A 15371-nucleotide genomic window follows, 5' to 3' on the forward strand; every position below is an offset into this window, starting at 1 on the left:
GTAGCATTTCTCTAGTTTTCACTTAGACAGAATGGGGAATTGAAAGGGTCTCTGTGGACCGATGGGCTCTGCTTCACATCATCACTGATGATAATGGATCCTCGGGGAAGAGTCAGAGAATTCCTCCTTTGCTGATGTGCTTGTCCCCTTGGCTCAGAAGGTAAAAGCTCAGCCAGAACAAAAAATGTCTGGTACTGATTTCTTCACTCACTCACTCATATTTATCAATCCTTTCTATGTGAGGCACTGTGCTGGAGAATGTGTGTGGAACAAAAACATTTAAGATATATGTAAGGTGTATGTAATATTAGAAATGTAAGATATTGACGTAGTCTTTGTATTGAGAATGTGGGTTCTGTGTAGATTGCCTGTGTTTGGAACCAGGCTTCTTTAGCTATTGATGTTGGCAAGTTACAAGTTACCTGACTTCTCTGTGACTCAGTTTCCTTCTTCCTAAAATGGGTTAATATTAGGATTAGATAAAATAATAACCTTGTAAAGGGTTTAGAAAATTACCTCGAAGGGCAAGGGCTTAAAAGCTTGCTATTAAAATGATGATTAAATTAGTTACTGCAAGGAGCTTCCAAATCACTAAATATCTCAGTCATGGGCCTAATACATTCCAGGAGCTGTTACACCCTACAAAAACATCACCAAGATACAAGTCCTATCATAAAGGTACAAATAATATCATGGATTGGACAGACATATCTCACCAGTGCTCTGTGATTGGTATTAGAGTAGATGTATCTATGGGAAATGTATTAGCTATCTACTGCTGCATAACAAGTTACTACAAAACAGTTTTTTGAAACAATAAACATTTACTGCCACATAGGTTTTGTGGGCCAGAAATCTGTGCTTAATGTTGTTTGGTGTCTCTGCCTCTAGGCTTTTCAAAAGATTGCAATCAAGGTGTTTGCTGGGACTGTGGTCTTATTTGAAGCCTCAGCAGAGGGAGGATCCACTCCTAAGCTCATTCAAATGTTGTTAGTAGGATTCAGTTCCTCACGTACTGTTGGAACATATCCAGTCCTTGTTGGATGCTGGTTGGAGCTCTCCCTCAGTTCTTTGTCATAAGGCATTTCCATAGGACAACTCTCAACTGGTTTCCCTTAGAGCAAGTGAGAAATAACAAGAAAGGACCAGCTAAGCAGAAACAATTCTTTTTGAATCCTAATCTCAGAAGTAACATCATATCACTTTTGCTATATTCTATACTTTTGAAATGAGTCACTAGGCATGGTCACACTCAAGGGAAGGGACTTACACATGGCATGAATTACTGGGAGGAGGGACTCACTGAGATCTATTTTAGAGGCTGTCTAACACAGGGTGCAGTGCTGAAACAAAAAGCAGATCTGGAAAGACCTTAAAAGTGGGGCCAGTATGATCTGGGTTTTAAAGCATAAGTCATTATTCATGGAAAGACATGGGGGACAGCATTCTAGGAATGTAGAATACAACATGCACAAAAGTATATAAAACAATGTGATATGATCAAATGTCATGTGAGAAATTATCTCAGTGCTTCCAAATATATTAACAAGCAAAACTTCCAGAGGTTATAGAACAGCTAAGTTAAAATACTTGAATCACATGGCATATTAAGGCAATTTAAAATACAGTAAAAACAAACAAACAAGCAGAGCAAAACAAGGGGAAAGGAATGGGGCAACGTACACTCAAGACAGAGTGCAAGTAGGTGTAAGAATCTCACCACCTGTGTTAGGGGGCATATAATGTTCCTACATCCTCCCTCTCTCTGCCACCTTGGATGCCCCCACTGATGGTGTGATTATGAGGAGCAGAGTTGAGGTTGAAGCAAGGTGGTCTGCAGAAGGTACTCTGGGCCAGTGAGACGTAGGGGGAGACAGAGGACATATATTTCTCTGTGGTTATGTCCAAACAAAGCTAGGTCTTGGCAATTAGCTCCTCGAACAACCATGGGTTTTATTTATATTTCTTGGGTAGAGCACATGTGGGGCCAGGACAGGAGTTTTTGGGTGTTACTAATGGATGACCTAATTTGGGGGCATTGTAGTTGTCAAATGATGATTAAGACTTTGCTCTTTCTATCCATTTCTATCTGTAAATAACACTCTTATTGCAACATATTTCTCTACTTTTTCTTTGGAGGTGTCATCCATTTTACTTGTTTATTGTCTATATCAAGTGCATGTTATGAATTCTGCCTGTTTCACAAGTGACTTGCTTAGTCATTATCTGTACTTAACTATCCTATAAATGTTGCCTTTACCTCATAAGCTACTGGCTTGATTTACTATTCATGCTCAATACTTCTTTTGAGTTTCATCTATCCTGTTTGTTTTCTTATCTTTAGGTACATCTGAGTACAGTAGATGCACACTACATCAGGGAACTCGAAAAATTCTGGTTCAGGTGGAACTCAAGGGCTTTGCCAAAGAAGGGCAGGAGATAAACATAGGAAGGAAGCACTTTGTATGGAAACATGGACTTCATTTTGCAGATGATAGAGAGTTGTTGAAGGGTGGAAGCAGGAATATAACATTATTAGAAATAACACATATACATATGTGAATAAATAAAATGTAAACAAGATATAAATTCCCAATTAATGGCGCAAATATGATGATGTATGCACTTCAAAGTAGGCAAAATGATGTCCCTTTGATGTCATTTGTGTAGGCTTCAGGGAAGATACAATATATTTGTTAGTCTGTGAAGGCAGGAATTACTGGTTGTGAATGGAAACTATCTAGGCTGGGAGAAGGGCATTAGTCAACGGACCATGTCCCTGCACCCTACACTGGTATACCCCATAGATCAAAGAGTAAGATTATTCCCTGTATTTCATGGAAAAGGTTTTTATGGATTTAGTAACTTGGAATTTGACTTTTTCCCAATATGATAAGAATTTACACACATTGCTAATTTCTAATTTAGCTCAGGCACAAATTTAAATCATGTATGTTGTAAATTAAGTAGTAACTATGACTGATTGACCTACTTCCTCCCTTTTCTAAGCAATTGACTCTCAATGCAAAGTACTATGTTCATTGAAGTAAAGAAAATATATTTGCAGGGGTGGTGGGTGGAAAATGGACCCCTAAAGAAATTAAATACTTTAAAATTATGTAACAGGTGTATTATGATGTTGTACATCTCATTTAAGAGATTGGTGTTATTTCAGTCGTGAAGAACCTGAGGAGGAAAAAGATCTAGCGAATTGGCCACAGTCATACAGTCAGGAAATGCAAGAGGAGGAATTAGAACTTAGGCAGTTTGATGCTAGAGTCCAACCCTTAACCCCTGTGCAACATAACCTTCCACTGTTGGTGCTGGTGATGGAAGTGAAGAGAAAGCAAGGAGGTCTAAGAACGTAATGGTGGGGACCTGAACAGTCAATGCTTTGGATAAACTGAAAGAGAAATGTAGAATTAACAGGATGCTGATAAATAAGGTGTGAAATAATCCTTCATATGCTGTAGATGGAAATGTAACCATTGACTTTAAAACTCTACTAGTGAGTTCCCAGGCAGTAAAAGAAAATCTGTATAAATAAGAGCTAAAACTAATTATAGTCATGTCAGGAAGCTATTCCTAGTAAACCGGAGACTCTTAAGGGAATGTGGTCTAGAGAAACAAGCTATTATGTATGTCCCTCATGTAAGTCAAGGGTCTTTGATGGTAGTGCTCACAGCACACCAGTCAGCTACAACCCCTATGCTGTGCAGATTCTGAAGTTCTACTGTACATTGTTTATTTTCATAATCTCAATTAAAAAAAACTAGGCCACTTTAATTTCAGAACCTAGAATGAAATCTCTGTAGCTACATTCACATTGTATTGGAAGCTTTGCAAGACATTTCTAAAAAGAGGCAGACCATACAAGCTGATGGTGGAGACCCTTATTTCACGGGATGCTAATCTCCAAACTCTGTTGTCCATTCTTAAATATTGCCATCTGACACCTCTTACCAAGTGCTGTTGTTTTATATTTTTTTGATTAAGTATTTCTGAAACCAATTATCTCTTTTCTTCAAAAGTATTATTTAGCTTCTGGGGGCAGTCTGCTCTAAGACTACCTTTTTTAATTATAAGATTGTTTATTTTGAGCTTTTACAGTCCAGTCTCTAGGGCAGTTAGGTTCAAAGAACTGACAAGAAACAAGAGGAAATACAAAGCATGGTTGCTCTTTGGCTTTGGCTATAAGATCTTGACAAGAGAAAACCACTTCAGCTCTGGTCTTTAGAATTTCTTAGAAAAAGCAACATTAATTCTACAGGGATATTAATATTAGTAATTTGGGGTTATGTGACACAAGCCCTACAAAGAGAAAAGGGAAAAATAATTTCCTGCTTGGAAGGAGGGAAATATAATTTACAGATATTCTTGCCTACATGGTAGGGTGTTGAGGACTAGTCTGAATTTTGTAAGTTGAATATTGAACCAAATTTAGTCATTAGAAATGACTAAATGTGTAGGAGAAAACACCGCTAAAATGACATAAAGACATGCATTGGGTGCTAAGTTCTTCTTTAGTCCTGCTTTGTAGAGTTTTATGTCAGGTTTGTCAATTAATTGTAAAATTCCATCTGTAAAATACCTTTTGTCATGTAAGGTAACATATTCATAGGTTATGAGGATTAGGATCTGGATATCTTTGTGGGAGTTATAATTCAGTCTGCCACAAGATGTATGACCTTCTAGTCCTCTGGCTTCACAGTTGGGACTTTTAAAATATTAATTTAACAACAGTTATGGAGTATTTACTGTAATATAAACTTGACACTGTTTTTATATTGAAATATAGTTGATTTATAATTATAAATCAACTTGATTTATAAATATATATATAATTATAAATCAAGTTGATTTATAAATATATATATATAATTATAAATCAAGTTGATTTATAAATATAATTATATTAGTTTTAGGAGTACAGCATAGTGATTCAGTATTTTTATAGATTATACTCTATGTAAAGTTATTACAAAATAAAGGCTATATTTCCCAGTGCTATATGGTATATTCTGGTTATTTAACTATTTTATATATAGTAGTTTGTATCTCTTAATCTCATACCTCTATTTTGTCCCTCCCCTCTCCAATCTCCCCACTGATATCCACTATTTTGTTTTCTATATCTGAGTCTGTTTCTGTTTTGTTATATACAGTCATTTGTTTTACGTTTTAGAGTCCACATGTAAGTGATAATCTACAGTATTTGTCTTTCTTTGTCTGGTTTATTTCACTAAGCATAATACTCTTTAGGTCCATCCATGCTGTTGCAAATGACTTTATTTCATTCTTTTCTATGACTGAGTAATATTCCATTGTACATATATACTACATCTTCTTTATCCACTCATCTGTTGATGGACACTTGGTTTGCTTCCATATCTTGGCTATTGTAAATAATGCTGCTACAAACATTTGGGTGCATGTATCTTTTCAAATTAGTGTTTTCATTTCTGGGGGATATATACCCAAAAGTGGAATTGCTGGTTCATATGGTATTTCTATTTTTAGTTTTTTGAGGAAACTCCATGCTATTTTCCTTAGTGGCTGCACCAGTTTAGATTCTCACCAATAGTATGTAAAAGTTTCCTTTTCTCCATATGCTTGCCAATATTTGTTATTTGTGGACTTTTTGATTATAGTCATTCTGACAGGTATAAGGTGATGTTGTGATTTTGATTTGCCTTTCTCTAATAATTGGAAACATTGAGCATCTTTTCAGATGCCAGTTAGCCATTTGTATGTTTTCTTTGGAAAAATGTTTATTCAGGTCTTCTGTCCTTTTTAAAAATTGGATTGTCTGTTTTTTTGATATTGAGTTGTGTGAGTTGTTTATATATTTTGGATTTTAACCCCTTACCAGTCATATAATTTACAAATATTTTCTTCCATTTGATAGGCTGTCTTTTCATTTTGTCAATGGTTTCCTTTGCTGTGCAAAAACTTTAAAGTTTAACTAGGTCCCCTTTGTTTATTTTTGCTTTCATTTCTTTTGCCTTAGGAGACATATCCAAAAAATGTTGCTGCAATTTATGTTGAAGAGTGTCCTGCTTATATTTTCTTCTAGGAGTTTTATGGTTTCAGGGGTTACATTTAGGTCTTTAATCCACTTTGAGTTCATTTTTGTATGCGATGTGAGGAAATGTTCTAATCTCATTCTTTTACATGTAGCTGTCCAGTTTTCTCAGTACCACTTATTAAAGAGACAGTCTTTTCTCCATTGTATATTCTTGCCTTTTTTGTCATAAGCCTGACACTTCTTAAAGTAATTTATATTGCTTATCTCAGTTAATCTGCAAACAACCTTTAGGTTAGGTACTATTATCACCTTATTTCACTGCTGAAGAAATTGACAGCCTTGCTCAAGATCACAGAGTAAGTTGCCAGGATTTGAACCTAAGACTCATGGCTATAGTTTCGTTTTTCATAAATGCTCTTGACATTTACTTTTACTTTCAATCACTTACACTCATGCTTATACCAAGAATAATTCAACTAAAACTTTTCCATATAATAAATCAGAAACTCAGAAATGTCCTTTTCTTCTAATTTTCATCCAATTTTTTATTTAGAAAAACTAAAAATCTATATGAAAGCTGAAAAAAATTGTACAATGAACACTTGTGTTCTCTTCCCTTAGATCCAACAGTTGCTAATATTTTACCACATTTGCTCATTTTCTTTCTTTCTGTGCCTGTATGTGTATGTGTGTGTATAATCATAAACATGTAGTATTTTTGTGAACAATTTGAAAGTAATTACAGCCATCAGAATGGTTTACTCCTAAATGTGACAGCATGAAACTTCTAAGAACAAGGCTATTTCACACTACAAGATAACATAGTCATTATTACACCCAAGAAATTATCTTTGAACATATTTCATCCATAGTAAACATTATCCATTTATTTCAAAAATGTATTTCATAATTGTTGTTTTTTTGAGAAAAATTCCAGAATTGAATCAAGGACCAGACATTTTATTTCATTGCCATGACTATTTAATCTATTTTGCCTCGATTAGTCCTTTGCCCCCTTTTTTTCCTTTCTGGATGTTGACCTAGTTGAAGAGTTCAGGTCAACTTCTGTATAGAATGTCTTACAATTTGGATTAATTTTATTGTTTTGCAGGATTAGATTTAGGTTTCACACTCGGTAAGAAAACTACTAAGGGCGATGCACCTCCAATTGCTTCAAATCAAAAGGCACTTGGTATAAATTTATATTATTTTCAGTGCCAAGTGAGATCACGTGGTTAAGGTACTTTCCACCTCTCTCTTTATCTAGATCATATGACTATCATTTGAACCACTTTTTCATGTAGGCTCAACTTACTCTGATTTTTAGAGTAGATATTGCTTGTTGATACACACTAAGCCTGTTGCCAGCCTCTTCTCGACCATCTGGGGGACTCCAGTTCCTCGAAGACAGTCTGAGATAGTCAAGCCTGGGGTTTTTGGGAAAGGTTTTGCCTTCCTAATAAAAGGTACTGATAACATTGGCACCAACCCTCCTTCAATCTTTTCCTACTGGATCGAATGCAAATGTGGTCAAAAAGCAGAAAGAGTTAGAAAGACTGGTTCTTATTACCTTTGTTGAGTTGTTGAACCAATGTCCCCAGGCATCTAACTTTAGACTTCATTGTGTGAGAAAAAGATTCAGCTTTATTTAAACCTAGTTCAATTATCTATTTCTTGCAAGAAGAATGCATCCTAAATGACTGAATCCATCATGGTGAAGAACATTAATCTTGGAATGAGCAACTTGGCACTCTACCTGTACACTCTGACCAAACACTGAAGGACAATGTGGTACAGTTGTTCAGCACAGCTCCACTACAAATGTGCCATCAACCTCAGTCAGATCCTGAATCCAGTTCTACATTCCTTTCAATTGTTTGGCAAAAACTCTCTTATTGAACTCAAGCAGCTATTCCAAATCTTCTTTACTCTTCTTGAGTTCCCTGGAAAATAGCCACCACATAGGGGACACTACCTAGCAGATAACCTCAAAAAGAAGAGTGATCCCTTCACTGACAATGTGTGCATACTGATCGTTAGCTTTCTGTTTGAGTTAAAACCTCCATTGTTTCCACAATTTTATCCCCTCTCACGAATGCCAGGACTTTAATTCATCGATTATTTATTCTGTCTTTCACACCTCTACTTGCCCTTTTCTGAAAGAGATCCTTCATTATAGCTTATAAACATGTTTCAGTCTTTGCAATGCAAACAAATAAACACACAATAAACACAAAACTGCAAATAATTGCAACCGAACTAGTCTCTTGGCTATGCCTTCTAGCTACTGCCTTCCCTCTTTCCTTCCCTTTTTGGAAGAGTGTCTACACGTTTCTCCTACCATACAATTCACATATCCTTGGACTCTCAGAGGTCACCACTGACTGTCTTAATGCCAAATCCAATGGTCACCTTTCAGTTCTTACCTTACAAATATTTCTGAAGTCAAGACTTGATTGATGACTCACTGCTTTATAATTTTAATTATGAATTAATTCTTAATTCTCTTGGCTTACATTCGACTGCTTTCTTCTGGTTTTCCCTCATTTTTCTGACTTTCCCATTTCTTATTTTTTACAAATGGACTTCCTCTCTTTTGTCTGTCCCTTAAATGATGACCTTGTCCTCAGTGTCCTCTTTGGTCCACTGCTCTCCCTATGTACATCTGTTCTCTAGGTCATGGTGGATTTGATTTTGTCCTTGCTCTCCCCTGATCTCCATTTGTCTATTCCTCCTGACTACTCACCATATTGACCAACAGTGGCCATAATCCCACTGCTAAATATTTAGGTGTGGACCTACAGAAGAAGTATCTCAGCAAAAGTAACATATTTCAATGGAATTTTTCACCAGCTCCCATTCATTGTCCCACATTGGCTGCTGAAAGTATCTGGCTTCCCAGAGTCCTCTGTAATCTCCAACTTGTCTACTCACAGTACTGCTTCAGGAGACCTCATTAGAGACTTCTCTCTGATGCTCCACTATCCCCATCTGGAATCTAACTTCCACATCTTCTCCCCCTCAGTTAGTAAAGTCTTATTCCTTTAATAAATCCCTAATTCCCAAATATTCACATAATCTTGTCTGTACTCTATTTGACATAATCACCTAAATGGACATTTATGTGACAGAGAAATAAACTTTGCTCTTAATTTAAGGCAGTGTGTTTTTGAGTTTCTTTGATAAATGAATCTAAAATGTATCTTGACTAATCAGATATTATGATTATTATTATTTTGGGCATATTGATTTGAGATGCCTACTGATATTGAAGTGGAGATTTTTAATTAACACTGTGTGATCAAATCTGGGCCTCAGAGAAATTTCAGGGTTAAAGAGAGAAACTTGTAAAAGACCAGCATATAGATGACATTTCAAGCGATGGAAATGATTGTACATTGAGAATAATGTTCAGCATTGAAGGGCAATCCAACACTCAGAGATCTGGCAGAGGACAAAGAATCAGTAAGGACATTGAGGAAAAGTGGCCAGTTAGAAAGATGTAATTAAAGGTCAGAGATTGTGACATCCTTGGATCAAGAAAGTAAAATGCTTTAAGAAAAAGAGTTTGAGTAAATGCTCTTGAGAGGTCTAGTAGGATAAAGATTGATAACTTTCCACTGAAATCAACAAGATGGAGTTTCACTCTTCATCTCGCTAAGTAGATTATGGGGTGGGTAGAACATTCTGAAGAAGTGGAGGCAACTCTTTCAGTGGCTTTGGCTCTAAGGTGTGGGGTGCTAGCTGGAGTATGCAGGTGATCAAAAAATATAAAACAGCACGTTTGTGTTCCGTAAGGAATAGTCCAATACAAAAAGGGGAAGTTGGTGATGCAGGAAAGAAATGGGGGGAACTGTAGGAGGAAAGTCCTTGAGTAGCCAGAGGGGATGGCAGCCAGTGCAGAGGTAGAGCCCTGGCTGTGGATGGCTGAAGCTGGTACATTCTATCCACACCCTAACTGTAGGATGTCACTCTCTGTGGGGATGTTTTGAGGCTTGGTAAATTTGCTGGTGGAAAAATGTGGTAGCTACCTTCTGGTTGTTTCCTTTTATTAGTGAAGTATAGGCAAGAACAAGTGTTGCAAGTGGGGTGGGTACTGGAGAATTGAGGAGAGAGGAAAAGATGTGAAATAGTAGTCTCAGAGCATTAGAGTCAATCAAGAAAATGTAGTAGGCTTGCTGGACGCTGCTGAGGGCCTCTTAGGGTTTGGTTATACATTTATAATTTGATTAGTTGTCACCGTTAGGTTTTTCCTCTCAGTCGTGTTCCTCCATTTATACATGCATTGGGTAATTATATTTATTCAGGGTTGGAGATTTTCTAGGCAAACACGATGAAACAGGAATAAGAGGGTTGAGTATATATGTATATGAATGATCATAGTGATGAACAATGGATCCTAAGCTCAGTAGTGGGGACATTGAACTCATTGCTGGGTGGTGGGGTCAGTGAATTGGAATGTCAGTGGGGTTGATATATTACTGAAGAGTTTTTGTTGGAAGGCTGGAAGGGATTAGAGAGATATGAAGTTACCAGTTCTGTGAACTGAGAAACTACAAGTCTGATACTCTTCAGAAATACTCTCACATAGTGGCAACAAAAAGACAAAGTCCTATAAGTTGGTTGTTGCTATAGACACCAGTGTTTCCCAAACTACCATTACATGCATACTGTCCTCACAACTTCTGTCATATAATTATAGTAATAAAAACAATAATTGTGATGATTAATTTATATTCAGTATTTGCTATATGCAGATACTATTCTAAGTATTAAATAATCTTCACAATAACATTATGAGGTAGATACTATTATTATGTCCATTTTACAGAAAAACACATTTTACAAATAAAATAGCTGAAGTGTAGAGAGCTTAAGGAACTTATTAAAGTTACTTGATCCCAGAGAGTCTGTTTTGAAGTCTGTTCTAACAGTATATAAATGGCCTCCTAATATTTGTATCAATGTCCTGTGATTTTTCTCATTATTTTCTTTTTTTTTTAACATTTTTTATTGGTTTATAATCATTTTACAATGTTGTGTCAAATTCCAGTGTTCAGCACAATTTTTCAGTTATTCATGGACATATACACACTCATTGTCACATTTTTTTCTCTGTGAGTTATCATAATATTTTGTGTATATTTCCCTGTGCTATACAGTGTAGTCTGTTCTACAATTTTGAAATCCCAGTCTATCCCTTCCCACCCTCCACCCCCCTGGTAACCACAAGTCTGTATTCTCTGTCTGTGAGTCTATTTCTGTCCTTTATTTACGCTTTGTTTTTGTTTGTTTGTTTGTTTTTGTTTTTGTTTTTTAGATTCCACATATGAGCGATCTCATATGGTATTTTTCTTTCTCTTTCTGGCTTACTTCACTTAGAATGACATTCTCCAGGAGCATCCATGTTGCTGCAAATGGCATTATGTTGTCGGTTTTTATGGCTGAGTAGTATTCCATTGTATAACTATACCACCTCTTCTTTATCCAGTCACCTGTTGATGGACATTTAGGCTGTTTCCATGTTTTGGCTATTGTAAATAGTGCTGCTATGAACACTGGGGTGCAGGTGTCATCCTGAAGTAGATTTCCTTCTGGATACAAGCCCAGGAGTGGGATTCCTGGGTCATATGGTAAGTCTATTCCTAGTCTTTTGAGGAATCTCCACACTGTTTTCCACAGTGGCTGTACCAAACTGCATTCCCACCAGCAGTGTAGGAAAGTTCCCCTTTCTCCACAGCCTCTCCAGCATTTGTCATTTGTGGATTTTTGAATGACGGCCATTCTGACTGGTGTGAGGTGATACCTCATTGTAGTTTTGATTTGCATTTCTCTGATAATTAGTGATATTGAGCATTTTTTCATGTGCTTTTTGATCATTTGTATGTCTTCCTTGGAGAGTTGCTTGTTTAGGTCTTCTGCCCATTTTTGGACTGGGTTGTTCTCATTATTTTCTTTCAGTAGACTTAGTATATTAATACATTTTTAAACAAAAAATTTGCACCAATACAATGAATTAAAATGATTTACTGTAAATAATAAAAGATAAGTGTAAGGTAATGACAAAAAAACAAGATGATGCTATCCAATTCCAGCTAGTCATGGCTTTATGACCAGCTCAGAGAGAGTGGCTTGCTGTCTATCTGTTACAAAGAAGACTAGCATTATTGGAGGGAGAGGAAAGACTTGTACCAGTTGGGAAAAATTACAAAAGACTGAAAGGGACCAAAAAGATAGCCCTTCTATGTTATCTCAGCTTTTCATTGTCCTTTGAGCTACTTTACAACTCACTAAGTTGTAGAAAATAATGATAAGGCAAGTGATTCTTATCCATAGAAACACAAATTTATTGTGTCAAGTGACGTGAAATCGATTATTGTCTTGTGAACAGACCCCTTTGCTTCTACTTGTAATTTCATTTCAGCATTTCTTATTTGTCTAAATATGAGGAGTCCTTTGAACCTTCCTTTCATCCGGTTGCAGCATCTGACTGGTTCCCTTATTAATCAACGAGTTAAATCGTTCATACATGTTCATTTCATATTGGTAGGAGAGTCATAATTTTCCTTTTTTACAAAACCTATCCTTTAACACAACAAACATATTTTTCTTTCTCCCTTTTGTAATCAGAAAGATGAGTAAGATTTGCAAAGGGAATAACTTTCTCAAGAAGTGGTTCAATACTCTTTAATACTACTGTCATTTAATGTTCTAGGCAAAAATCATCCAGTGTATCACCACCACTAATGAGCATCTCACACTTGAACTAGATTACTATTTCTCAGGCTTGGCTGCTTTTCACAGTCTCCAGTGGAAGTTAAACCTGCAGCTGTGACATCCAATTATACGTAGCTGTGATCCTCAAGAGCATATAGTTGAAAAAATAAAAAAACAAGTACAGTTGAAAGGTATACATGCACTAGGATGCAAGAGGGGCTTATGAGCTGTTAGAAGGAGACTCAACCCAAGTTGGTGGCGGGGAGACATTTCCTGGAAGAGGCTAGAGGTAGGACAAGGAGCTGTGAGCCAGGCACTGGTGGATGTGTTGTAATCTAAAGTAAGAGTGCACGGTGCAAGACCCTAGAACCATAAAAGAATGTGTGCTTTTAGAGAACTGGGGCAGTGCAGCATGAAATTCATGAAAATGAATTTTGATGTCACAATGAGAGATGGGAGGGAGGTGGGTAAAAGGGCTTTTGCAGCCAGTGTCTTTCAAACTTTTCTTCACGTCACTCTCCAACAAGAAATGCATTTTACCTTTCAGGTCAATACAACACACAAAAAATATTTAAGAAAAATTTCATGAAGCAAAATTTACTCTTGATACTTAGAATGCATTTTCCTTTATTCTGTCTTATTCTATTGTATCCATTTCTAAAAATGCTTGTCATCACCCACTAAATTGGTTTCACCCGTTAATGAATGCAGTTTGACTACCATTGGATTTTGTTTATTTGCTGAACTAAGGAACTTGGACTTTATCCTGAACTGCTTAAGTGTGGAAGTGACCTGATGTTCAAATGCTCAATATTTGTTTGTTGACTGAATTACTGAATGACTGACTCCATCCATCCATTCATCCATCCCAGAGAAAGAGGGTTGAATAAGGACTTTCCTATGCTCAGGTCATACCTCAGTTTGGTTCCCCAAGTGGTTCAGAAGGGAGGGATGCAAATAAGAAGAATGAGAGTGAGCAGCATGGCGCCTAGTGCTCTGGCTGCAAGAACACAAGTACAACTCGTGCCTGCTGACCCCCAGAGGCCGTCTGTAATGAGCAGTGAGACAGTTCATCTAAGTCACGAATTGTCACTGTAGCTTCTGTTTCCTTAGAAACAGGGCAACTAGTAAAGCTCCTGGCTCTAAAAATCACGGTAAAATATCCAGTAGCCAGATGGTCTGGCAATTGAAATTGTCATGCCTCTGTGAGCATTTATCATGAATTGGCATCACAAGAGAAAAGAAATCCTTTTGAGTGAGAATTGAGCAGGGATGGAAAAATGTGGTCTGCAGGGGTCTGTTGGTAATTGGCACCAAGGGGCAGGGAAAAGGCAGGAACCTGGGGACTGAAGCTCCACCCAGTCCAGCAATTCCCAGTTTACTTCTGTTGTCACTGTTCCTGCTGCTTTCTCACCCGCCGAGCTCAGCACTGTGAAATACATGCTGTTTCCATCCTCACAGTGTCCAGGAACAAATGCAATTTTGAGCACTTTCAGATCCTTCTTAAAGAAAATGAATTTCTTATACATCCCCTGCAAATGGAAAATGATAACCACCACCAGCCAGGAGAGACAGGAATGTAAGTATTTTACATTCCCTGGCATCTATTTCAGAGATTTCTGTGCTTTGTCTATGCCGTGGCTATTGGCAAAATACTTACTAGACAATTCCATGTGAATAGAGGCCACATCATAAGACACTAAATAATAACTTGTAGTTATTAAGTCCCGACCAAGTGCCGGGCACTGAGCTAAAAACTTAACCTTATGGAAGCCAGCATGAGATACCTATTAGTAGTGTTCTCTTTTGACAAATGAAGAAACTGAGGTTTAGAGAGTTAGTTAAGGTTACAGCCAGTCATTTGAATGCAGGTAGAATAGAGTCTGTGCTCTTGGACACTAAACAACTTTACCAGATGTCTCCCCAAGTATAAGTGGTAAGACACAGAAGCTTTAGAATAGGGCTTTGTGGACTTTTTGTGTCATAGACCCCTCTCACAGTCAGGTTAAACCTATGGATGCCATCTCAGAAAATGTATAGATGCAGAAGAGTAAAGAAAGGATCACAAAGGGAAATATCTTGAAATATAACTAACAAAAATTAAGAAATACAGTAATATACATGCTTCTGCAGTAATGTCTTAAATAAGATCAGACAGTTGGTCAACTATCTAGCATAATTTTGAAGTAGCAATTAGAGTCATTTACCCTAATGTTCAGTGGCATTTTGAAATACCTGCAATAACTGTAATTGGACAGAAAATAGGGTATGTTGGTACTTTCTTCTGGTTTAAAGTCACAAGTTCTGATAATTTTATTAAGGTCTGTTGCTTACATTTAACGTGGAAAGAAACATTAAATTTGTAAAAGAGTTTGGTGAAGATAAAAATGCATATCTTTTCCGCCCAAGTTCAAGGACCCCTAGAATCCTACCCATGAGCCCTTTTAGGATCCCTGCATACCAGATTAAGAGCCCTGGTTGTCCACCAGGGGCCATTTTATCCCCTCACTCCAGTGTATGGGGCCTTTGATAATGTCTGAAGACACTTTTGATTGTCATTACAGGGACAGCACACAGGGACTTCTAGCAGGTAGAAGCCAAGGATGCTGTTAAATATTCTATGACA

General features: G+C 37.1%; 1 protein-coding gene across 1 annotated transcript in view; it reads right to left on the reverse strand.

The window, feature by feature from the left end:
* GABRB1 (gamma-aminobutyric acid type A receptor subunit beta1) overlaps nt 1–15371 on the reverse strand; it is a 332503-nt gene that overhangs the window by 110106 nt on the left and 207026 nt on the right. The window lies entirely within an intron of this gene.

This window comes from Camelus bactrianus, chromosome 2, assembly GCF_048773025.1.
Source record: "Camelus bactrianus isolate YW-2024 breed Bactrian camel chromosome 2, ASM4877302v1, whole genome shotgun sequence".
NCBI lineage: Eukaryota > Metazoa > Chordata > Mammalia > Artiodactyla > Camelidae > Camelus > Camelus bactrianus.